Source organism: Triturus cristatus, chromosome 11 (assembly GCF_964204655.1).
Source record: "Triturus cristatus chromosome 11, aTriCri1.1, whole genome shotgun sequence".
NCBI classification, from domain to species: Eukaryota; Metazoa; Chordata; class Amphibia; order Caudata; family Salamandridae; genus Triturus; species Triturus cristatus.
The window spans coordinates 1,176,283,158-1,176,310,229 of record NC_140594.1 but is presented as its reverse complement, the minus strand read 5'-3'; the positions used below and the strand labels follow the sequence as shown (position 1 = coordinate 1,176,310,229).

At 49.0% G+C, this 27,072-nt stretch overlaps 1 long non-coding RNA gene across 1 annotated transcript in view; it reads right to left on the bottom strand.

Moving 5' to 3' along the window:
* The window catches only part of LOC146788666 (uncharacterized), a 254,296-nt gene that overhangs the window by 179,960 nt on the left and 47,264 nt on the right, over positions 1-27,072 (bottom strand). The window contains exon 2 of the long non-coding RNA XR_014970892.1: positions 20,999-21,117. This is a non-coding gene — a long non-coding RNA (uncharacterized LOC146788666). The remainder of the gene's footprint in view (positions 1-20,998; positions 21,118-27,072) is intronic.

Genomic DNA, 27,072 nt, shown 5'->3' with positions numbered 1-27,072 from the left:
ACATTTAATGAATTATGTAATATGTGAGGTGATTAGGAGTTCATGATGGGGCGTAAGTTATAGTTGTGTCAGTAAAATATAACAGGTGCATTTTACTTTTTATTTTTCAGAGTTTTATATAGCGCAAACTTGACCCGAATCCGAATCTGGTATCAGAGCGCTTTACATAGCACCAGTTACATTACATAAGGACACACAATCATATTTGTTAGGCACGGGGAGATTAAGTGATTTGCCCAGAACCACAGAATGTTTAGCGTCATTACCGAGACTCGAACCCAGTTCCCCAGGTCAAGCGCCCTAGCCCTTAGGCCAACTCATCTCCCCTAAGGAAACCTTATTCTCACGTTGGCCATTTTGGTATCATGGTACAAAGAAATGTGATTGGCTGGTAGCAATTCAGAAGAAAATGTTACAGCTGCCATACAGGACTCGAGCACTCAGTCCCATTATCCCACATTGTGTTTTTAGGTCTCGCCTGACCCAGCGCATACACTGGGTCAGGCGAGACTTTTTGAGAGGGCTCCAAAAAGTGCTACCAGGCCAGCCTAGACCTACAGTGCATGTGACCGCAATTACTTTCAATTTCGCGGCCACACGGCCGCTTGGCATAGCCAATAGGTCTCGCTTTTGGGACCTTATAAGTATTTAGTTATGCAACTTTTGCATGGCTAAACACTTATAAGGTCCCAAAGGGGAGACCAATTGGCTATGCCAATGCTTGTTTAACAAATGGTATAAGGGAGCAGGGAAGGGACACCCTGACCCGCTGGTACTTGTTGGAGGGGGAGGGGAACCAAAGGCATCCCCTCAGGTTAAAATTTAAAAAAAATAACTTTGCAGGTAGCACAGTACTCTTACTGAACTCAGTGCGGCCCTCCCATGAGGTACTGTGTACTCCTGCATATCAGTGCGGCCCTCCCATGAGGTACCGTGTACTCGTGCAGGACTCAGTGAGACCCTCCCATGAGGTACCGCGTACTCCTGCAGGACTCAGTGCGACCCTCACATGAGGCCCTGCATACTCCTGCACATCAGTGCAGCCCTCCCATGAGGTACTGTGTACTCCTGCAGGAATCAGTGTGGCCCTCCCATGAGGTACTGCGTACTCCTGCATATCAGTGCATTCCTCCAATGTGGTACTGTGTACTCGTGCAGGACTCAGTGCGGCCCTCCCATGAGGTACTGCGTACTCCTGCATATCAGTTCAGCCCTCCCATGAGGCCATGCAAAGCAGGCGGTTGGGCACCCACACTGGGGTTGGGTGTCCATGGTAGAGTTAGGCACGGGTCCTGGCCAAGCCCTGCAGCCAAACCCCTACTGAACACGGCCAAAGGCCGCACGCAACGGGGCGTTTGATGAATATGATTTTTTTAAAACAGAAATTCACTGAAAAAAACACAGAGGTGAATGTGGCACTGTATGTTCACTGGTGCAATGTGCATCATCACAGAAGGAGTCCCCCAATCTGCGGCCCCTTCTGTAACTCTACAGTACCCGCACAGCAGGCACATTCGCCCTCTGCAACCCTGGGGCATTTTGTATAATACAGCCCCTGGCATGACGATTCACCAGTGGGCCAGTTTCTAATCCATTTTCATTGTCCTATCTTTGTGACATGTATTGTGTATGAACTCTCTATGTGGAGCAATATTTTGGGATTGATTAGGTTTAGGCATGTCAAATCTGCTAGAATTTAACAGGGAATAAAAGCTTAGTATTTACCTGCACATGCGAATTTTGTTGTTGTCAGAAGGAAAATCTATATATGATTCTTCAAAAAGCCAGAACAGGTCATAATGATCTCCCAGAAACATTTCAAACACCTCAGTGTGGGATTTGTTTGGGCTCATCCAACGCAGACCTGGTTTCAGGCCCCTCTTTGTCTGTTAGTCATTGAGAAGGCTTGATGTTGTTGTAACAGGCCCTGTGCTATCCAGAGAGCACACACAAAGGATGAGAGGAAAAGAGTGGCATGCTGGGAGAGAAGAGTGAGTGAGTGGGGGGAAGAAGAGTGAGTGAGTGGGGGGAAGAAGAGTGAGTGAGTGGGGGTTAGACCGAGTTCGAAATCAGGGCCTTAGCCTCAGACAAAAAGAATGAAAAGGAGGAAGCGGATGTTAGGAAAACAGCGACAAAGGGAGAAAGCAGGCACGACAGAGGACTGCAAACTGAGCTAAAGAGACTGGAGTGTAGCAGGGGGCAAGAAAGAGACACGGGAGGGAGGAGCCTAGCGCTTGACCAAGATGGCCGCGTGAGCTCTGAGCTCCCGAGACCCTCGCGCCCTCCGTCGACTATCCTGTCTCTAATCCTGTCGGTATGCATGGCATTGTGTGGATGACCTGTCAGGGAGGCGATTGATGCTACCCGCGGTCGGATCGCCCACCGGGAACCGGACTTATGCCTGGCGGAAGATTGCGGCCTATCTCCGAGGGATGCCAGGGGCTAGAGTTGGCAGGATGCCCGACTTCTAGTTGAACAACAACGGCCAGGCGAGGTGTGAACTGTCGGACGGAGGTCCCCGTCCTTTCACTTTCGCTTTCTCTCCCTTTGTCAGCCCTGCCCCTGGAGAGCTCTTGGTGGCTTTATTACCCTATGGACGCTCTGCAGGCTACTCTGGTGGCCCACTGCAGACCTGATCACTCCTGATTCCTTTCAGTGAGAGGGACCCGTCTTATCTGAACCGACCTGCTTGGTATCAACCATGTCGGGCAAAGCAGAGGTGGATCGGCTGAAGGCTAAGTCTACTAGGCGGGGAGCCTATACCCAAGTTAATAGTATGGACCGCTATGCTCTGCAGAAGGGATCACCGAGTGGGTCGAGCCAGTCGCCGGATACCCAGAAGGCGGCCTCGCCTTTGGCCCCGGAGCTCTCACTACAGGATGTCATGGGCGCGCTCGAAGGGATGCAGACTTCGATTGGGAGACAGTTTGATGCCCTGGCGCATAAGGTGGATGCCATCTTGGTGGATGTTAACCTGATCCGTGCGGACTTGGGCAAAACGAATGAACGGGTTAGGACCCTGGACCTCAAGACCACGGGCCTCACCGAGGATGTCACGGAACTGCAGATCGAGGTTCGTAAGCTGAGGACCGAGAGTGATCTCGCCGCCCGCCGGCTGGAGGACTTTGAGAGCCGGGCCAGGCGCAACAACGTGCGCGTCATCGGGGTCCCGGAGTCCTCGGATGAGGCTTCGGTTGACCTGCTTGTCGAGGACTTGGTGCTTAATCATCTGCAGCCTAAGGGTCTTGGAAAGTTCTTTGCGGTTGAAAGGGCCCATAGAGTGCCGGGTGGGAGGCCCAAGGTGGGTGCCCCACCGAGGCCGATCGTCGCTCGGCTCTTTCATTTTCGAGATCGGGACGCTATCCTGCAAGCATCGAGGGTGACGGGCCCGGTCCCCTTCCAGAACGCGTCGGTGAATTTCTATCCGGACTTCACCCAGCAGGTGCAGAGGCAGAGACAGGGCTTTCTGGGGGTGAAGAGGCGGCTCCGGGAGAGGGATCTGAAGTATGCCTTGCTCTTCCCTGCCAGACTACGTGTGGTGCACGAAGATCGGACATTCTTCTTTGACTCTCCTGTTATGGCCGATGAATGGCTGGACGCTTTGCCCCGGCGACGGACGGGGGAGGACATTGCCGAGGATGGGGACAGTGGCCGGGATGGGCAGGGCTGATTTTTCGGAGCCGGTCTGACTCGATTTGGCTATATTTGAAGACTTGAATAGAGTGCAGTCAATGCGGAGGGCTGCGGGAGGACGAGGGGTGCTCTTTTCCTCCCTTAGGGTACTTTTTGTAGATTTTGGGTTTTGTAGGGCGACAGGCACACTGCAAGTTGGGGGGGCTTTGTAAGCTGCAGCAGGGGTGCAGGGTGGGGGGGGGTTCTGGGATTTTGGGTTTGTTGTTGGAGGGTTTATTTCTGCAAGGCATGGTGATTCTTTCCAGGACTGTTCCATGGTGGCTCTTCGGGTGTGGGGTGGGCCTCTTTCCGTTTGAGGATGGGGGGTAGGGGTTTAAGTGTTATAAGCTGGAATGTTAATGGTTTGGGGGATCGCATTAAGCGTGGGATTGTCTTGCAATTCTTGAAACGGTCAATGCCGGATGTCGCCCTGCTGCAGGAGACGCATCTTATTGGTAATACGTGCTACGCTCTGAATAGGAAGGGTTATAAATTCATAGCACATTCGGGATTCTCCTCTGGGTCCAGGGGTGTGGGCATCCAAGTCAGAGCCTCGCTACCATTTGAGGTGGACTCCACCATTGTTGATGATAGGGGGAGGTTTGTGGCGGTGGCGGGGCGGTGGGAAGGAAGAACTTTGGTTTTAGTTTCGGTTTATGTCCCGCCGGCCCTGCAGACCTCCACGTTCACAGATCTGGGTAGGGCCCTGCTAGATCTCCCGGGGGGTATGCTTGTGGTGGGAGGTGATTTCAACGCTGTTGGCTCCGGTCTGCTGAATAGATACCCGCCCAGAGATACAGGGGGGGCTCAGAAGTGGCTTCCAGACTTCCTAGACACGCTTGGCCTGATAGACTGCTGGAGGCTCCGGCACCCCACACAGAGCCAATACACGTTCCACTCCGGGGCACATGGTAGTCTTTCCAGGATTGATTACCTACTCACTTTGGCTGCGCATGCCTCATTGGTCTCCGAGGCGAGGCACATGGCGCGTGGTATATCTGACCATTCGCCAGTGTGGATCCGGCTGGATCTAGGTCGGGAGGGAGGAGGAAGGGTGGCCCCTATCAACCCGTGGTATTTCCGAGACCCCAAGATGCGCAGCGCGCTGGTGAAGAAAGTAGATAATTTTTTCAAGGACAATCAGGGATTCGTGGACTCGGCAGTGTCGCTGTGGGAAGCATTTAAGACCGTGCTCCGAGGGGAAGCCCTCTCCCTAGTAGTAGCTGCCAAGCGGCGGAGAGATGGCGAGGTTCTGCAGGTTGAGGAGGAGATTGCGGCTCTGGAGGGAGTGCTGGAGGAGGAGGTTACAGAGTCCTCACTGCATGAGCTTTGCTTGAAGCAAGCTGAATATAAGGACCTGGTGATGAACGCCGCTAAGACCCTCAGTAGGGAACAGCAGGGCCGTTTGTATGATGTTGGGGACAAGGCAGGGAAACTCCTGGCTTGGCTGGACAAAAAAGAACGGGTCAATAGAGTTGTGCCAGAGTTGACGGGAGAGAGGGGAGAGGCGATTGTGGAACCTGAGAGGATTGTAAAGTGCTTCTCGGACTATTTCTGTAGGGTTTATGCCTCAGTGTCGGATAGGCCGCCCGAGGACTCGTGTGACCTCCTCCGTGATATCGAGTTGCCCTGTCTCTCCGATATAGATAGGGACGATCTAGATGGTGACATAACGGTTGACGAGGTGGCGGGGGCTATCCGCGCGTTAAACTCGGGCAAGGCCTCGGGACCGAACGGTTTGCCGGTCGACCTGTACAAGCTATTTCCGGATAGGGTCGCCCCTCACCTGCGCGCCATGTTTGTGGAGGCGCGGGGGAGTGGGACCCTCCCGTTGGACCAGCGACTGGCGACGATCGTGGTTATACACAAAGAGGGCAAACCCCGAGATAAGTGCGCCTCATATAGGCCTATCACACTTCTTAACGCAGAGCCGAAAATTCTGGCTAAAATCCTGGCGACCCGATTGATTAGGGTACTCGGTGACTTGGTCCACCCGGATCAATCCGGCTTCATCCCGCACTGAAACACAGCGTTAAATCTTCGGCGCCTTCATGGTGTAATCGCCAGGGCGGGCACGCTGCGTGAACCAGCTATTGTGGCGTCTCTTGACGCCACGATGGCCTTTGACACGGTGGAATGGTCATATTTGTGGGCCGTGCTGACCAAGTTCGGTTTTGGCCACGGTTTTGTGAGCTGGGTGAGGTTGCTGTATGAGGGGCCACTTGCGAGTGTGGTGGTGAATGGTCGGGCGTCGACTCCGTTTCAGCTTGGGAGGGGTACTCGGCAGGGTTGTCCCCTGTCGCCTTTGTTGTTCGCCCTCGCCCTTGAGCCGCTGGCTGCGTGGATACGTTGGCACCCGGATATACGGGGCCTTAGATGGTCGCCTGAACACGAGGACCGTATTTCGTTCTACGCCGATGATATCCTGCTGTATCTTGCCTCACCCAAGAAATCACTTATAGTGGTCTGCGACGTACTCACATCTTTTGGTAGGAACTCGGGTCTTGTTATCAACTGAAGTAAATCGTATTTGTATGTTCTTAGTGGCGAGGCTCCACCGATCCCTAGAACATGTTCGATACAGGTCGCTCAGCAGGGCTTCGTGTATTTGGGGATTTTTATCTCCATGGACTCTGCTGTGCGCTATGAGAAGAACCTGCTCCCCCCCCTGGCACGCCTGAGGCGGGATGTTGAAGGCTGGCGGAGGCTGCCGCTCTCCCTCGTTGGGCGTGCGGCCCTGTTTAAAATGATGTCTCTTCCCCGCTTCCTCTACGCACTGCAGAATACTTTGGACTGGGTTTCGGCCAAATACTTTCGGGAGGTCGAAGGCCTCCAACGAACGTTGCTTTGGGATGGACGGCCGCGAATAGCTATTGCAAAGTTGACGCTTCCATGGTACGACGGGGGCATTGCGCTCCCAGACATCCGACGGTACTATTGGGCCACCCAGCTGAGCGCGATCAATCATGGGTTTTATGGCCCTGCCCTCAGCCCTGGGTATGCCATGGACAGGTGGTTGCTGCGTGGAGGTAACTACTACAGGGCGTTGTACTCGCGGTCCCTAGACTCGTCCCTCACGGGGCCCAGTGGTGTGGCAGTGCGTGTGTGGAAGATGGCAACTGACTCGCTGGGCTGGAAGGATAGGCTCACCCTCGCTACCCCGCTGTTTGAATCGGAGAGACTGGGAAGGCTTTGGCACACAAAAGGGTTTGATAAATGGGACCTGATCGGCATCTCCAGGGTGGGAGATGTGCTGAATAAGGGGAAGGTGAAGTCCTTTGAAGAGTTGCAGAAGGAGTATGAGCTGGGGCCATCCGAGTTTTTCCGCTATATTCAGGTGCGTCACGCCCTCCGATCAGTCCTCATAGAGGGTGAGAAGGTGCCTGAGTCCTCTCCTTTGGAGGACCGGGTCCTTGATGGCCATATGCCCGAGAGCACGATCTCGCTCATCTATAAGAAACTGATCAACGTCCGGGCGGACATGCTTCTGGGGCTGAGGGACCAGTGGACTAGGGATGGCCTCGAGTTGGACGATGAGGATTGGCAGTCGGCTGTTTCCTCTCCTAAGGAGGTCGCGATCCCGTCGCGTCTGAGGCTGGTGCAGCTTAAAATACTGCATCGAGTGTATGTGACGGGGCCAAGGCTGGTTCACATGGGATTCTCGGAGGACGGCCTATGCAGGAGGGGATGTGGTATGGTGGGTACTTTCCTGCATATCATCTGGGAATGTGGTGTCATTACGGAATTCTGGAGGAGAGTCCATGCAGTGATGGGGGAGGTGACGGGCATTGCTATACAGCCGGAAGCGCGGTGTAGCCTCCTGAATGTCTGGGGGCCCACTGACCACGATGAGGCACAGACCCAATGGGTGACTCTGGGTAACATGGTCGCTAAGAGAGATATCGCGCGATTGTGGGGCTCCGCGGGGCCCCCCACATTGACCGCGTGGAAAGAAAACATGGACTGGAGTATGTTAAGGGAGAAGACGGTCTATTGTGCTAGAGGCCGCCCCCGGAAGTGGCACGCCATCTGGGGGCGGTGGAATCAATACAGGGGGGTAATATGTCTTGCCCCGGATCTGGATCCTCCCGAGGAACAGCTTTCCTCCTAACCTTCTTTCCGGCTCAGTATGGTTTATGGACTTTTTTGGCCTCTGCTGTCCCCCTTCTTCCTCTTTACACTGTACTGTAACTGGTAGATGAGTGGGGTCCGGCCTCCCCTGGGGGGCTTCACCATGGGCTTTCAGTGTTCTTGCCTTGCTGGGGTTTGTTGTGTGTTTTTGTGTTTACTTAAAATTGAACCTTTGCACTTCTCCTTTCACGGTACTGGGGACGCATCTCTGTTTCTATATATCGATGCTGCCGAACCTCCGGGTTGTCGGCTGAATAGCTGTGTCCTGACTTTTGAAAATAAAGGTTTTTATAAAAAAAAAAAAAAAAAAAAAAAAGAAAGAGACACGAAGAGTAATAAAGACTAGCCAGCCTTGTTACTCGGCAGCCCAGCAGCACGCTCCTAGGAAGTCATGGAGTCCTGCATTTCTTTTAAACAGGTTAAGCACTGGAGAGAACCAAAGGAGCAAATTCAATAAGGGAGAGAGAGGAAAATGAAGTGGAAAGAAAATCCTGGGAGGAAGAAGGGCATTGGGAGGTCACAGAGGAGCTGGTGGAAGAAGAACACAGAGGTAGAGAGAGTGTGTTATGGAGGGTGATTGGGATAAAGAGATAGAAGGTTTAATAGTGTGAAGGACAAAGTGGCATGACAGGAGGGGTGGATGACGATGGGGTTTGGGGAGACTGGAGCGATGCTGATCCATGTTCCATGATTGGCATCTGTCTCCGGGCAACATGTTTTCTAAGCAGTGGCGGCTGCCTCGGAATGGGGGTGGTAGGGCAGGGGTGATGGGTTCAAAATAAAATAAACTTGCATTCTCTGCCGCGCTGCCGCACACCTCTCCCGCCGCCACACGCCTGTCCTCGGTCTGCTGGATACAGCGGAAGCACCCAGGGTTCCGAACTCTCCCGGCCAATCATGAAGCTGCAAGAGCAGAGTTAGGATTGGTCTGAGCGTCCTGTTTGGATGCTCAGGCAGTGCCTGGGAGCCAGGGCATGTTTTCTGCGTTGCTGTGTGACACCGCCCAATGCGGAATATGCCATGTGCGCATGACGGTTTGGCCGCCCAAGAGCGCCGGCCAAACCGTCATGTGCACTGCTCTGGTGTCACAGAGCCCAGCCCCGCCCCAAGTCCTGCATAGAAACATAACATGATAATAACTTCCTGTCATCATTTCATTTTCATTTCTTTGCACTGCTGAAATAGCAGTGGGCCGACGCTCCTCCGCCTTAGAGGGGAATGCTCCCCGTGGGTGTGAATCCAGTCCCTGGAGGCGATTTAGAGGCTGTTTCTGGGGCTGTATCTTACTATCCAGAACCGGACACAGGATTGGCCCAGATCACATCTTGTTTCAGTTGTGAGCACATTTTAAAACCCCTCCCTATTTCTTTCACGAATGGTTACCTCTTGCTGGCCAAAAGCTGATCCTCTGGTTCTGACTCAAACTGGTGGAATAAACACAAAGCCCCAAAATAAATAAGTTTTCACACAGCAAAGTGCAGCAACAAAAGTTGCTGTGCTGCGTTTCGTGAAAGGGACAGAGCAGAACAGCGCCCGTGGTACTAAGGTATGTTTCCACTTTTCTCTTCTGCGGTGTTGGTGCACATTCTGCTGCCCTGTGCCAATGCACACAAGCTTCCTCCATACTGGAAATGTGTGTGCTTGATGTCTAGCATAGGTTTTGTACTTAGAGTGAGTATCCTTCTAGTACAAAATACTACGCTTTGCCTTAGTTTAACACTTTTCCTCCTGTACAGAGCAGCACACATGCAGAGTTGAAAAGGTTGGGAGAAACGAAAACTTTTCTCAAACTTTATGCCTACCTCGAGAAGACTCACATTTTTGGTGCAACTCCCTGTCTGCCAATGTAAGTAGACAGGGATGTGTGTCAAAACCTTTGGGTGGCTGCCTAGCAAGGCCTAGGTACCACCCAGTTAACGCCCCCGTGAGGCAAAGTAGCGCACTGCACTACTTTTCTGTAATTTAGGGCTACTTTTCAATGCATAACAAGAGGTGTGTTGGAAGGCAGATCCCAATATTACACTTTGAGCAGGGTTTGCATCATGTTTGTGATGCATACCAGATGAAAAGTGGTATTTTACATTTCTCCCAGAGACTCCTTGCTGCGCCATGGTAGAGTTTGCGTATCCAGACTGGGGACACAGCTTCCTCGGCGACATTGGACGGCACAAGACGGTTGAGAGAAGAGCAGCAGCGAAGAACGTTCGACCAGAAGGGTCTACGTAGGTCTTGCACGTGCTGCCTTGGGACTGTGCTCACAAGGAGGTCCCTTGCGGTGGTACCCATCCCCTTGTGCACTCGCGTCATGCTAACCACATGCATCTCACAAACAGGAGAGGGATAATGCACAATGGACATCGAACTGCACACGTATGCATGAGGAGACAAATACAATCACTAACATGCATACACAAAAACCTACACCACGGCTATACTGGCCAGTCGGGGAAGCGGGCAATCCCCCAGGAGGCTGGTTTTGACACTTGGAGGCCGGTTTCATCCTCCAGGAGTGGTGGTGCAGGTTACGCGATCCCAGCAGCAACTTTAAAGATTTGATCTGGTTCTAGCGCGCCTTAGCACGCCTGCACATGGGGACTGAATGTGCCATTTTGGCCAGCGCTGTTTTAAGTTCCCAGTCCGGCCCTGACATCCACCATATACACTTGTGCGCACACACACCTGTGTGTAATGGTAGGGGCACAACTGGACTCCCTTTGGCGGGGGTTACCCAGAGTGGGCAACATTGGACTAGCCATCTCTTCAGGGCAGCTAGCTCTGAAGAGCTCGAAGCCTGTGGTACATGGTCTGTCCGACGCTTGCTCAGTACACTGACAAGGATGTGCCGTGGGCGGATTCTGACCTACTTCTCCCGTGGCATGCTGGGAATTCAGGGCTGGCCCCCGTTTAACTTTTCATGAGGGAGATGGCTTTGTAGGTCTCCGTGGAGTTGGCCGTTCTCATTAAAACCGAGAGCGCTCATCGGTGGACGACCCTCCATGAACCCTCTGTCGGTGTACCGCAGAACCCGGCCAACGATGCTGCCAAGGGGACTGCAGCATTTCCTGGATAAGTTGCCATCTTTTCTCTGAGATGGCTCAGAAGGTTGTGCTCTAGATGTACAGATGTGTTTGCAAAATGCAGGTCTCATGCTAGATACATTGCAGGGCCTCCTCGACCATCTCGCCGCCACCGACCAACAAACTGAGGGGTAGATTTACTAACATTTTGCGCTGGGTTACTGTCAAAAAAGTGTCGCTGACCAGCCAAAATGTGTTTTATTCTAATTTACTTGTTTTACGCTGGAATGTACCCTGAAAGTGACGCAAAGCAGCACAAAGCAATGCTTTGCGTTACTTAGCGCCAAGGGGGCATTACATGGGTGGTGCATGGGCTTTCCCATGCTGCCACCCATTCCTTTTGATGCAAAACCCTATCAAAACCCTATCAGAATCCTATCGACAAACAATAGTAGACCGGGTTTAGCGCCAAAAGTTAACGCCATTTAAAAGGAGGCGTTAAGAAGATAAATGTTTTCATTTCTCCTTGCTTTTCCGACTTTGCATGTGTGCTGCGCTGTGCAGCACACATACAAAGTGTGAAAAGTTTTAAAGTGTGTCTACGTATAGTATTTTGTACATGAAGGGTTCCCTTCCTGTACAAAACCTATGATAGGCTCAGGCACGCACCCTTGCACTACGGCACTGCGGTGTGCTCCTGGTGCACGGCAGCTGAAATCAGTGCCGGAGCTAGGGGGAGGGGAGAGACATATCTCTGTAGATACAGCGCTCTTCTGCCTTCTCCATGTCAAGCAACGCAGCGCAGCATTTTTGGCTGCTGTGCGTTCTTTGACTTTTATGTAACTCTGGGCCCGAGTGTCAATTACTTGGGGTGTGATTTCATTTTTGTTTGCGAGATGGGAGAATCACACAGGCGAACCCTTGAGGACCTTGAAAGGAATCGACCGAACTAGTGCTTGTACACACTCCATCACCTCTCCGTTTAATGTGTTAGTGCTACAACCCGTACTGCGGACAGGGGCGGAGCTTGGTCAGTAAGATTGGGGGAGGGGGTGAGTTTCAGAGTTCCCAACAATCAGGCTGGCAAATAATGTTAAAATACATTATATGACAAGCAGGGCGCATGACAAGGGCCAAAGGGGCAGGGGAAAGGCTGAGGATTGCGGATTGGTGGGGGCACTAAGTGAGAGAAAACACAATATTTTGTAAATATAACAACCAAGATTTTTTCAGGTTTTCAAAGCAGAGAGGGCGAGAGTGCGTGTGCGTTTTTGTTTGTGTTTATGTGACAATTATTAGTTAAATCCGACAGACACCTCACAATACCCGGCTGAAAGCACCCGTACACAACTACCAGAAAATACATTTATTAGGGGGGTGTAATGCCTCAAACAACACCCCCCCTGAAGCCACGCCCCTCCCCTTGATGACCTTGAAAGGAGCTAACCTCATTACTGCGTGTAATTTCTGGTCAACCCTTCTCTGTTTGATGTTTTACCATCAGAAAGTAGGGGTGGTACTTCTGGGCAGCCTATGCCAGTGAGGAAGGAAGTGCCCTAACCAGCTGTTGAAGGGACTTGACTAATGTTACCACAAGTGTGTGTGAGCCACAACAGCTGGAGTGTAAGAGTGAATCTACGCTTCCGCCAAAAGAATCTCAATTGTTAGGCGTCTTCGCAGTGCTTAATTTGTAAAAAATTAAGTGGCAAGGCCCTCGTCGGAAAGCCACTGGAGCATGCACCACCCCGTGGCCCTGCCAGAACTATCAATGAATGTACAAACACAACTACTAACCACGCTATTCCAGGCGCCCAACAATGCAAGGATGGATTGAGCAGCAGATATTAGTCCTTTTTAAATGTATATTGAAGTAATAAATGACTGATGTATTGTTCGTTTCAAAATTAGATAGACAGCGCCACCATGAGGCAGACTGTCATAAGTACTGGTAATGACAAAGTGCTGGTGCCGAGCACCGGAAACCCCTGGCTCAAATTAAGCACTGGTGCGTCTGCCCATCTGTCACAGGTTCGCGTGTAAATAAACATCCAGAGTAGGGTGACCATTCTGTAGAGGGACGGTCTACCTGAAACAATCGTTTCCTGCCAGGGCATGACGCACAAATTCTGCATCGTATGCTTAGAAAAAAATGACTCCATCGCCAGCAAGCAATTCTGGCGACAAGAACTAATGGCGCCCCAGTGTGCTCCTTATCCTTACCGTGAGGGCGCCTAAAGATCTAATGTAACCACTCAATCACTAGAATTAGCATCACTGTAAACATATATCTTCAAAATAAAGCCGCCTTGTATGTAACAGAACTGGTGAACGCTTTCCATATTGATACAAAGGCCAAAACATTGTAGCATTGCGCACACTCTTTGCGTCTATAAAAGGTAAGGACGTTTGCTTGAAACTAAGTGTCACGTACTCGTGAGCTCAATCTTGAAGGCACCCCTGCACCAGCCTGGGATATACAGCCAGCCTGCGGTGCATCTCCAACCGGAGTCCAGCTGCGGATCTCCAGAGACACCACCTCTAGCCGGGTGCAAGGGTCTGAGCTGTGTCGTTTCACCACTGCGCATGCGCCCAGGTCTCCACTCTGGACTCCAATCAAAGGCCTCGTATCCGATGCAGACTGGCTGCCAGCCTTCCCATGTCACCTTCCTTCCTTCATCAACCCCATGACTTGTTTTCTCCATAACCAGAGCGGTTTTAAGGTATGGGCAGAGGTGGGCTCTGACACTCGGCCCCGCCTCTCAGGGACCTGTCTGAAAGACTGGGGCCCTTTGAACCCGTCCGGGTCGGCTGTGTTCTTCGGACAATCCTGCCCTGACTGCCAGGACTCTGCTGCTTGAACATAAAGTATGCTAAATGCCGTTTTAATCCATTTATTTTGACAGGTGATGTGTGGGTGTCCATTGCAGAACTTTTGCTGAGAAATTGTGTAGTATTTTTTTTAACCCCATTCAATATCTCTAAAAAGGTTTCCTTCAGAAGAAAACAGCACCACGTTCATGGGAAAAGGCATTAGGGCCACAGAGATTATTTGGGATAGCAAAAGTTACCTGAGTATTGAAAGCACAGATCACTATACCGCCTTCTGGTGAATTTATAGTGAACATTGGATGTAAACACATGTAGAACACGGACCATTATATGACACACATCTCTATGTAGGTTTTGTCTTTTCACCTACTTTATATTAATAACTTGGCACATGGCTCCCCTGGTACACGAACTTCCGAAACAAGAAGCATTGCTAAGAGCAGCTTTCACTCCAAGCTCACACTTTCACTAGTATATTCCTAAAAAACAAAGGTGAAGACATTGAGCCCGGTTCAAGATCCCTCTCTTACTTGCACACCTGGTGCACAGGTGCCCTGCTGAACTTCCTCAGAGTACATAGATCCTCACAAAGGTAGCAGTGGAAATGAAATGCCCACACAAACCCAAATATTGTGCTCAGTATCAAACAAGGACAAGTTCAACTGGCGCCACCAGAGACTCCTCCTCTGCTACCAGGAAGGGTATGGATGGGAATGGCAAAAGCAATCCAGAGTGTGGAAATCCTGGCTTGTCTGGAGCTCACAAAAGAATCACGTAAACAATTTACACACAAAGTCAAATGTCTGTAAAATGAATTCTGATTCAAAACAAGGAAATAGAATAATCCACAAGAACGTGAGTTCACGCTCCTCATACTGAAATACAGCCCGACATATAGTAGAACGCATGCACAGCAGCAAAGTAGTGTTGTCGTATATGAAAACAAGAAACGGAGAGTACAATGTGCTGCTGAAGTGTATAGGAAGTGTTTATCTTTTTGACGCCACTTCTTAATATCACTAGACACAGCAGATACAGACACGTGTTTCGTCACATTGACTTCTTCAAGGCTACCAATGAGTTGCATCTGTAGATCGGAAGTGATAACGGGAAAACTACTGGGAAAGACCCACCATCATCAGTGTCAGATTAAACCCTGTGGAGGTAACCCAAAACAGTGGAAATTCCAGGCCCCCCTCGCAAATTATTTCCTAATACCCAATGCACCAGATTTGTTTTACAAGCGGACATCTGCCAGAAGATGAGCTTTTAAGAGACAAACTGTTCTGTGAATCTGATGTCTCTGGATTATGTACTTTAAGTTGTTAATAGGTACATTACATTTACATAGTATTTTCTCAATAGAGTCTTTAATGTAAAGTTTTCGTTTCTTTGAGTGGTTTTATTTTTTTCTATCTTTTGGAAACAATATTTAAGAAAGCTTGATTTAAATTTTCTTTCAAGATAAAATCAATATTATTTTGACCCGTTGTCGAGGACCCTCTAAAAGAGGTGGGGCCCATAGGCCCGTGCCTACTTTGCCTATTTGTTAATCCGGAACTGACCATCATGCTCAGTGAACTTCTTTAAATATTGTAACAAATCACATGAGTATATAGTGAAGGCCAATTCTGGGTTTGATGCACAACCAAGAGACAGTCTTCCAAAAACGTAGAAGGTTGAGGATATTTTGTTTATACAGTGAAAAGTAGATACTGGGTCCAGAAGCCGCGGTATGAGGCTCAACATAAGTGTCGGTTTCACAGCGCCAATGGCGGTCACTCATTTCATTGAACCTGGCTGCTGGTGCGGATACGTGTAAATGTGTCCCAGTACTGTTGCACTTTGATCAGAATTTTGCTGCTGTGACACTGACACTTACCTTTAGCTACAGTTCATGCTGATGGGTGCACTCCAGAACTGTGTCATTCATTCTTCATTCCCACTACTGCTCTGAGTCACACGACACCTACCCTGAAACTGCTGTGAGAGGTTACTCTGCACCTACCCTCCAGCTGCTGTGATAGGTCACACTGCACCTAACCTGCAGCTGCTGTGAGAGGTTGCTCTGCATTTACCCTGAACCTGCTGTGAGAGGTTACTCTGCACCTACCCTCCAGCTGCTGTGAGAGGTTACTCTGCACCTACCCTGAAACTGCTGTGAGAGGTTACTCTGCACCTACCCTCCAGCTGCTGTGATAGGTCACACTGCACCTACCCTCCAGCTGCTGTGATAGGTTACTCTGCACCTACCCTGAAACTGCTGTGAGAGGTTACTCTGCACCTACCCTCCAGCTGCTGTGAGAGGTTACTCTGCACCTACCCTGAAACTGCTGTGAGAGGTTACTCTGCACCTACCCTCCAGCTGCTGTGATAGGTCACACTGCACCTACCCTCCAGCTGCTGTGATAGGTCACACTGCACCTAACCTGCAGCTGCTCTGATAGGTCATCCTACATTTACTTGCCCATGCAGGGTTTCTAAATCTTAGTATGATGCTCCAGCATTCAACCACACACCAGAGAGAGGAACCCGGAGTAAACTGTCCCACCAAGGAGCACAGAGGCGCACTCAATCCTGCCAAGCTGACTCAGGTAAAGAATTCCTGGAGTTGGGCTTGTAGGAGTACGCCGAAAATCCGGCAAGCATTGACTCTGGGGCTATTTCCAGGGTAAAAGAGGCATTTCTGTAAGGGCAAGACAGGAACACGAGGGGGTTTTTGATAATCTGCTTGTAAGCCGCACTTATAACCCAATCAACCAGAATCAGAGGTGTGAGCCGCACCTCTCCTGGTTTCCGAATGGCAACCTCAGGTTTTATCCAACAAGATTACGATTCAGTCTATTGCACCCGATAGTTGCTTTTCCGAGAAATACAGTCTGAGGAGAACCACTGCCCAGATGCCCGTGCAACAGTACTGCCACTCAAAGCACATTCCACTTTACTGGATTTTGCACTCGGTGTGCTCATGCTAGGAAGCGATTTCTGTGCCTTATTTTTTGCTCTTTCAATACGAACTCCAATAAGGAGGTTGTTGAGCGATTGCAAAGGCTGGAGGATGAGAACATTTGCATGCAAGTGGGAAAGGTCTGCCTTTTACTGGGGGTTAGAAACAAATATGGTTCAATATAACTACCACACCCCCTATCATATTTGTATGTTAGGATCTGATTTCATTTGTAATTCTTAAATTTTTATCTCTAGTGTGAGACCTATTGGCCCTTTTTTATATGTTGTATGCATCTTATCAGATATGTACTTTATGTTGTGTCTTTTCTTAAAATAACTCTATTATCCCCAAATGTGATTTGAATTACTGCTACACCCATTTATGGAATCTTTTTATCATCTGTACTTTTATGGCCGTAACTGGCCGAATAAAGTTTTTTAGACTGACTGACTTACTTGGGTACCCTACCCTCTCTTTATCGGAGACCGCAGGCAAAAGGGAGGTTCTTGTTTGTCCCTTCAGATATGTTTAGTTTTCTATTTCTGAAGATCACATATTTAGAGGATTCTTACTCCAGTCAAGATACACAGGAATTTTGTGTTTACTCCCAAATTCCCCTCTCCATTTAGTGCAGCTAACGGCAGTGCCTTTCTGTGCCATTAAAACAAAAAAAAAGTCAGAATTATGGACTGGAAGCGGAACAGCTGTTATTGTCTTGCAATATTGTCATACGCGTTAATGATTCCCTTTTTCCAAATTATGCAGCATGGGAAACCATAAAACAGTGAGTAAACTCATTTGCAGGTAAAAATAATCGCAGGGCTGCGCGCGGCTGCCACCTGAGGCATGATGGTGCCGGTGGTAGCTACAGCCCCCCCCACCTCATTCGCTGCCTGAGAACATCTCAACCGCTGCTTCCCATGCATACATGGATACAGGGAGAGGGGGCCCGCGGGAATCTGGACGCGGGGACCTAATTGATTTCCGCAGTCAAATAAGATCATCTGTTAGACTGAGGATTTGCACTAATTGGCCGGCTGCACTAATAACGCCACGCTGTTCCTTCTCTCCAGACGAATACTGCCGGCGAGCCGCTGTGGATACAACGCGTGGCAGGCAGGGAGGGTCCTGGGCCACATGAGGCCTATTATCCGGCCGCCATTTTGTGTTTGCAAATAACCTGCAGCCTCCCATCTGTTGCTGTAGCAATTTCAGAGTGTGTTTGAAGGGAGCTCCCCGCGTCGGCTCCGGATCATAACAAAGCGTTTTTCAAGGGTGGCAAGTGTACATTGAGACAGGTCTGGAACGACTCCCTCTGCAGATGGAGGACTGATCATGAAGAGACAACATTTTAGAACAGTGATCGAAGTGCGCTAAAAAAAACATATATGTGAACAGTGATCTGGAGTGTAAGGGGGCGGGGTCAATGAGTCAGAGTGGGGTCAAAGATGTGGCTAAAAAGAACAAAATAAAATATACAATTTGTTCGGTTTTTTTAACTCAACTGCAGCTCTGTGACTCTCTGTGCTGTGGGTGGGGAGAAAGGGCACCCTTTACGACGTTCGAAACACCGTATAGGTCTATAAGAAACAAAAAATAACATTTTCTTTAACTATTTTGCTGGTCTTTTACCTTCAGGTAACTTCATTTAAAATAACATTCACCCTAAGTGACAAGCAAATGCAAGTTCAGCTAATCAGGGGAAAATGTACCATTTTACATCATGAAAAAGCTCTATTTGTTTTCTCTGTCCACATCTTTGTGTGTAACCGGAGAGCCACAGAACTGAATCCTCATTGGGCAGAGGGGGAGAGGGATTTGTTTACTGTCAGGGCTGTGAGGTCCCAGCCTGTGGCAGAAAGCACTGCGAATATGCAAGTTATTTTTTTAAACTTGCGTTTCCCATAGTAGTAGATAGCCAGCTATAAAATGCGCAAAAGGATTTAGGGTAAGATAAAATAAAAATGTTTTTAAAATGTAGATTTTAGAAATATGGAATCAGACTGTATCTAGAGAATTTTTTTTTTTAAATGTCAATTAAAAGCACATGATCCATGGATCAGCAGGTAACACCCTCACTATACCTCTCAAAAAGAATCCATGTTTGTCATCACTAAGCCTCCAGTGACTCCATCCATTACAGCGAACGGCGACTTCCAAGCAGCCTTTACCTTTGCAGGTTAACCAGCTGCACACCTTTCCATTTCTTCCAGGCAGCAGGCACCCTGGCAGGAAGGTGTGTTTCTTGTTGAGCTGTGGGCCCTTCCCTCTGCTTCCCGGCTCAGGGGACTCTGTGCCTTACACTTCAGTGGTGAGTGGAGGCATCACCCTGTCGTAATGAACTTTCCCGGAACAGTGGACTTTTAACCTCTTCGCTACGGCACAAATTCCGCCGCAGCGCTGCCGCAGTGCTGGACATTCCGTTCTTGGGCATGGTCATGACTTCTCCCGGCCGTCGTCCGCACACGCCCATCGTGACTCATGACGGCCGGGAGACGTCGTGCGCATGGAAGAGGTTAACAAAATTAAGGAAGCTGTTTTTGTTCAATTAAAATATGGACATGTATTCCCCCAGAGATCCCACCCCCTTAGACCTCTGGTTTGGAAGGGTATGTTTAATATCCAGGGCCGGCCTTGGGGATGGGCAAGCTGGGCCAAGGCCCGGGGCACCAATATTCTGAGGGGCGCAGCAGGGAGCTGCCCGACTTCATGTCATGCAAACAGCAGCTCGTCCACCCCACTTGGTCCCAACCAGGTCCCGTTAAAGACTTTGTAATCAGCCCTTAATGAACTTCAGCGTAATTGTTAGCACCCCATCAACTCCTGCACTCCGTCATCGGTCATCTTCCTCACACTGCAGAAACCACCCCACTCCCGCAACAAACTTGCTTGATTTCCGCCCAGGGTGCAGTCCTGGTCAGTCCGATTTAGGGCCGGCCATGTTAATAGAGCAGGCTGTAATTTTTTTGAGTGCCCCAAAGCCAGGCTAGTCATTCAGGGCCATATAACCTGGTGTTCTCAGACACTTGGTTTGGGCGGCAGGACCAAGCAGCTGCAAAATGATTTAATTTTTTTTTTTAAACTCTTTAATCCAGATACATAATTTTATTGCCAGGGTGTCTCTTTCTCAAATAACGTTTCAAAGTGATCCGCAGAGGCTGAAGGCTGCTATTGAGATGCATATATCAGGCAGTCTGCTGCTGCAGAGGAAACCGGACGTGCTTCTTCTATTTTTTTTAAACATATAGGTTTTGTGTTCCAAAACTCACTCGTAGCACAGAAAACCATAATGTTTATAAAATACAAGCATCCCGAGGGATATCATGCTTCATCATCGGGCGGTTGCTCCTCGTCGGGCCGGCGCTGCATTGCCGGCCCGACGACAACAGGAAACAGTCTTGTTGACTGTCCCCTACATTCTGCCTAGTACCTAGAGACTCCTCCTTCCTTTCCTGGAACAGTGAGCCCCATCTTTGAATTGATCTCAGTCTCTGGAGCATGGGTACTGGACCTTCATGAGCTCCTAGTCGCCCCCTCTCCGAACTTTGTGACAGAAAGTATAAAATACAAGCACCACATTTTAGCTATATTTGAGAGGCAAAGTTGACCATTTTTAATGTGTAACCAAGGTAGGCAGCCTTTTCTGTTGAAATATTTCTCTTTAACGGAGTCGTAAGATCAGTTATACCTTTAAGTGTGAAAGAGATACACGTGATTTCCACTGTTGTATAAGGGAATGAGTGTGTTCATGTGTATTAGGGGGTGGGGAGTTGTGATGGGGCTTGTGAGAAGGAGGCAGGGAATCACTTAGGTGTCTGGCAAAGCAGGACTGGACTGTGGAACCACAACACCTACTGAAATAGAAGACAGATTAGCAGAGGGAAACACACAAAGAAGGTCTAGGAAGGGAAGGAAGACTAGGGAGGAGATTCAAAGAAACAAAAGGTGGACTAACAGACCCTTTGCAGAACTCCAGGGACAGTTGGAAGATGCCAACAGAGGACGGTATTTGGGAAATCTGGCCCCATGACCAAGAAGGAGAAGTGGTGGAGCGAGGAATGGTGGTCTACCCATCTTCCCAGTGGAAGGCCAGGTCCTGCGGCAGCCTAGGACGGGTTGTGGACAATTCAGGTGGGTCCATGGACAGGACTCGGAGTGCGTAAGGAAACGGGTGGCAAGGCCTCGTGAAAGGGGGATAAAAGGGTAAGGGAACTGTACAAGAATAATACCTCTGAAATAAGTGCAGATAGTAGGGAGTGGAAAGGTTAAAGAGTTCTGCCAGAGGAAATGACAAAGCAAGAGGAAGCCCTGACAGACATTACACTTGCCGTGCTACAGGGCGTGTTAGGTTTGTGTTTACATTTATGGTTTTGATTTATTTTTCTTAATCATTTCTTACTTGCTGATTCTCCGAGGATTCAAAGACCATGTCCTGGGTAGAAGCCATGAAACAGCGTTGAAGCAGTCAGACCCACCATGGACGTCCATGGATCGAGGGGGTGGCGGCTGTTACGATATCTGTGATGGATGAAGAGAGGGAAGATTACTCAGAAATGAGGAGACTGTGAACCTCATTCTTTGCCGGATTGAACGACAGCTGGATTTTAAACGACTCACCAATAATAGCCTTAAAATACACCCAACACCTGTCCACTCTCCGATGTACCGAGGACCATTCTAATACCACACGACAGGGCGTAATAGGGTATCTTCACTGAGATCAACACAAAATCTAGGAATGGCCCTAGCAGCATCCATGCGACAGGCAACATCAACTTTCCTTCTTGTACTTTTCTTGCTTGTGGCATCAGCTTCTTCTCCACATTTTGAGGGAAATTAGTTAATAAGAACAGAGATTTAAGTATTTTGAGAGCAGGGTTTCCTCACTACAACTATAACCACCTGGCTGGTATTTTACCGACATGGCCAGAATTTCTATACGGGGGAAAAAGCGGAAAACAACCAAATGATAAAAATATTTTTGCCCTGTGAAATTGAAACTTAGAATAGCAAACACAAGAAGTAAGCACTTCAAAAGTATTTCATAACTATCTAAACTATTCCTAAATGGTTAGTAAGGTAAACATAACACCCATAATATGTGTATTTGTAAAGCGCACGTTCACCGCTACAGGTATCTTGGTGCTGAATAACAGATGTTTATTTTCTTTTTCTTTTTACAGAGTTTTATTTAGCTGTACTTGACCCGAATCGGGTATCAGAGCGCTTTACATAGCACCAATTGCATTACATGAGGATACATTCATTAGGTCTCGCCTGACCCAGCGCATGCGCTGGTCTGGCGAGACTTATTGAGAGGGCTCCAAAAAGTACTACCAGGCCAGCCTAGAGCTACAGTGCATGTGCGCGCGCCACTTCTACCGCGATTACTTTCACTTTAGCAGCCGCACGGCCGCTTTGATGTTTGATCGCGATCACTTTCACTTTTGCGGCCACACGGCCGCTTGGCATAGCTAATAGGTCTCGCTTTTGGGACCTTATAAGTGTTTAGTTATGCAACTGTTGCATGGCTAAACACTTATAAGGTCCCAAAGGCGAGACCTATTGGCTATGCCAATGCTTGTTTTTCTTAGGCACAGGGAAATTAAGTGATTTGCCCAGAATCACAGGATGTTCAGCATCTTTGCCGAGACTCGAACCCAGTTCCCCAGATTAGAGGTCGACCGCCCTAGCCCTTAGGCCAACTCCTCTCTCCAACTCAATGGTACTTAATTTATCGACCTGAGAAGAATGAAAGGCTAAGTGGGCCCGCCGGGGTTTGAACCCGTGACCATAAGACGCAGAAACACAGGTCCCTAGAGTGGACATATTCATCCACTGAGTCACCAGATGCAACAGAGGCTGAGCTGCCATGTTAACAAAGAAAACCCTGCATTTCACAGGACATCTTATTTACCAGTCAGCTCCTGGCCCTTCCTGCATCTCAAAACAAGTAGGTTCTCAGGACTCAGGTTTTGAAAGAGAAACAATTTGTGTTATCAGACATCGTCCCACAATCTCAGTAATGCCACATGCATTAGTAAAACATCGACGTCGGCTCCAGTTTCCAATTAAATCTTATTAAGAGACAGAAAAATGATTTATCAAACACACAACACACAGCTTTCACAAGAAAATGTGACAAAAAATGTCTGGATTTGCTCTAGTGCACAACGTTTGTGGTTGGGCAAAGCTCACATCTGGGACTGCATTACAAGATACACTGCCCCTGTGTGCGCCAGACGCAAACAGGGATAGTGCGTCCCACTACTAAAAATGCCCCAAGGGCCCACCCAACTGGCGCTTTCGTGAAAGGCGGAAAGTATGTTTGAAGCTGTCATTCTGCCTTTCACAGTACACGGGACCGAACTGCACTTCAAAAGGGGGGAGGCAGGTACAGAGGTTTAGTGAATGACTGCATCCGCCTGTAAGGGGATCTCTGGGGTGGTCCATGGGTGTTTTGCCCCTCCGGATGGCTGTCCTCAGGGAGCGCACTGACCGCGTGTTACGTTTGTGTGGCATAGTCGGTGCGCCACCTAATGGCCTTAGCGCACACATCCATTTTACAGTGCGGCGCAGAAGCAAAGTGTTTCCCTTAATTGAATGGGGCCACGCCCCCGTGCAAATGAGGGAACGGCCTCTTAAAAAGCATCAGATTCAGAGCTGTATGTGCGCCGATGCTTTATTAAAAAAGGTGGTAGAAAAGGCGCCTGCTGCCCTTTTTAGACTACCACAATGCCCATGAGGCAAAGAAAAAAGGCACCCCTGCCCGTTGATCCTGGGGTATTGTCTGTAATGCGGCCCCCAAAGCTTTATGCCACATTATGGAAATAAAGCAATGTCTGCCATATGTGCACCAGTTCAGCGAGCTAACGCTTGTGCCGTGCATACTGTAACACCGAAAAACTGTTCACCTGCCACTCTGTTTTTCTATGCAGGTGGCCCCGACACTTGAGGGGGGCCTCGTGGCTCTTGTTGGATACAAACAAGCACCCCACCCACCCGTGCATGGCCACCAAGGCCCCCCAGGGATTCAGGGCCCCTGATCGAAATTGGGGTGCAGGGTAATCCTGCAGAGACAAGTGAACTAAAATCAAGTGCTTCAATCAATTCAATTATAATCTTTATTCGGTTCTTAAAAAGACACCATAAAAGCGCAAATACAATATATATACACAAATTAAAAACACAGCAAGTGATATTCAGTTTAAAAAGTATAAATGTTAAGATTTTCTGTACTCAGGGAGAGGGCCAGGGGATTTAAAGAGTTTAAATGTTCAAATCACGTTAGGGGCCAATGTCTCTGGTGTTCCTCAGTCTTGTTGCAATTCGAATAAAGTTTATCGTGCAAAACAGGGTATAAGCGTCCTCCGCTTCCTGTAGGAATCTCAGCGCCAGTTTTGCGTGTTTAAATTTTAGCTCTTTCAGGATTCCCACCAGGAACTTGCGTCTTGGCATCGTGTAAAATGGACACAGTAAAACAAAGTGGAGGGTATCCTGCGGAGATCTAAGATCGCAGCCGCAGGTACCCTTCTCCTCCACTGTGTGGGTAAACCCAGATGGCACTGCAAGGATGTGGTGTAACATGTTAATTCTGAAACGGGTCATGAGGTAGCGATCCTGCGCGTTGTACATGACCCTCAGATAGGGTTCCATGCCTTGCTTCGCAGTGAGGTCGTTATACGAGAGATTGGTGGGTTTATGCTTCTCTTTTTCAGCCCTTGATGTCTTCAGATGTGTAAGAAAAAGTTTTTTAACCAAGGTCTTGCTCTCCGGGGTCAGAGAGTCGGGGGATGAGAAGTATTTAGAGCAACCAATCTCTGTTAGCGACTTCTTGACAAATTTCAGCCAGGGGATTGCGTGGCCTTTGTCTCTTTTGAGGCAGTCCTCAATGATTTGTCTTGTAAGGGCCGCCTCAGGGTTGGTCCATACTTTCACCCATGCCAGGAGAGGTTTGGATTTGATTTTGTCCTCTAGAAAGGGTTCTCCTACCTCTTCGTGTGTAATGTGGGCCGAAACACTCTGTGGAACTTTTAATATTCTTCGTAAGAATTTGTTTTCTTCAGTCTGAAGCGGCTGTGCTTTTTTGCCCAGGAAGCCCCACACTTCTGCCCCATAACTTACTTTCGCACAGCAGATGGATCTGTATAAGGTCAGAATTTGTTCCGGGGACCATTTCCCTAGTCTTTGCCCATACCCCATGATTGCTCCTACTGCAGCTGCCAGTTTTGTAGAGTGCTTCTCAATCAGGGGTTTAAACGATGAGTCGTGATCGAATAACACCCCCAAGTACGTAAAAGACTTGACCTGGTCTATTTTATGTGACCCGATGTTATAGGTGAAAGTTCCTTTCGTGGGTTTCCCAGATGACATAATATAGGACTTTTCCAGGTTTGTTGCCAGGTCCAGTTTGTCCATGAATTTGACAAACCCGTCAATTAGTTTTTGCAGTCCCAGAGGTGTTCTAGAGAGCAGGACCGCGTCATCGGCGTAGAGAAGTACGGGCACTGCTCGATGACCGATTTGGGGTGAGTCAACTTTAAGCTTAAGGAGGTCCTTTTCCAATGCATTAATGTAAATAGAGAAAAGGAAGGGCGCAAGGATGCATCCCTGCCTTACTCCACTATTGCAGGTGAAGGGATCGGTCTTTTTACCTTCCTGGCTGTACCTTACGCTTGCAGAGGTGTTCCGGTGGAGGTTTTGTAGAGTGTCGACTAGTGATTGGTCCGCTCCTAGTTCCTTTAGCATAGCCCAGAGCTTTCTCCTGTTTACGCGATCGAAGGCCGCTGAGAGGTCCATAAACCCCATGTGTATTGACCCCCTCCCGGCGATGGTATATTTTGCAATCAGGAGGTATAGATTTAGGCATTGGTCGGTGGTAGATCTGCCTTTCCTAAAACCGTATTGGATTTCGGAGAGGATTTGTTGCTCCTCTGCCCAGTCTTGCAATCTCAATAGGATGACTCGCCCCAGAACCTTGGCTGTCACGTCGATGAGAGAAATGGGTCGGTAACATTGGGGGTCATCACGGTTGCCTTTTTTATAGATGGGGACTATGGGCGCCGTTGACCAGGACTGGGGGAGGCCTGCCTCCACTGCCTCGTTTAGCACCCTCGAAAGTAACGGAGCCCATAGTTCAGGTCTACTTAGGAATAGGTCTGGTGGAATTCCGTCCGGGCCCGACGCTTTATTTTTGCTGAGCCCGGTTATTCCTAGTTCGACCGGCTTCAGGGTGAAATTTAGCTTAACGGGCTGATGGGCCTCCGCTAACTCCTCCTGGGGTGCCTGGTTTGAATGGTTATATAGGCTCTGGAAATGTTTCTGCCATTGCTCCGGCAGAATGGTGTTCATGATTTTTGGAGCCCCTTGGTCCTGGAAGCAGGGGGCGTTGATCACTTTCCAGAAGGCAATAGAGTCTTTTCTTTCTGCGGCGTCCCTTAAGTCTTCCCAAGCCTGGTTTTGTATACTTTGCTTTCGTGCCTTCAGAGCTTTTTTATAATCGGCTCTGTTCCGTGCCACCTTCGTTTTGTCCCTTGGTTGGGCATGGAGGCTATCCTTCAGGTTTTTCAGCGCCTTTGTACAATTTGAGTCAAACCAACGGGGGTTTAGGGGCATTTTATTCTTAGCTCCTGTGGTTTGTAGGGAGTTATTTACAACCTGCGCGATTTCTTCAAATGCCTTCACCACCTCAGCTCCAGTTACGCAGGGGTCAAGACATTTATCGATTGCTGCTGAGGCTTCGAGTAATAGTCTTTTGTAAAAGCTGTCCACATCAATTTTGGCCCATTTGATTCTTCTACCCTGGTCCACTGCTCTTTCCATGATGGCAGGTCTCTTTTGGAGTGAAAAAACAAAACCTTCCATTTTAATGATCACCGGATTGTGATCACTGAAGCTGCTGGCCTCTATGATGATTGTGCTGATGCTTCTTTTTAGATTGGGAGAGACTAGTGCAAAGTCGATGTAAGAGTGACAACCTCTTCCTTTGAATGTTGGGGTTAATTCTCCTTTCTCGTTTAGGATAACAAGGTCTAGAGTTTGGATTAGGTTGTGCCTTTTCATTAGTCTTTCTAGATCCCAGCCCTCTGTTGAATGGGTGAAGTGTGGGCCTTTCATGATCGTGCATCTTGACCAGTCGTTGTTGAAGGGTATTAGATTCTCACAAAGGTGACAATTAAAATCTCCCATTAGTATTAAGCCCGTGGGATTTGGTGTCTTAGATAAAAAGTTCAAACAATTTTCTAGTTCATTTATGGCTATACCCTTCTCCGTTATAGCCGGTGCGTTGTACCAGTTCATTAGCAGGAATGTTAAACTTGGTGAAGTGAACCTTAGTACTTGGAGGTTGTGTGTGGCCCATTTGGTGTTGGACCAGGTGCCCTTGATGTCTAAATTGACATAGACCGCGAGCCCCCCACTTGCTCTCCCCGAAGTAGCTTTTTTTGCAGGGACGAAGAAGCTTTTATAGCCTTC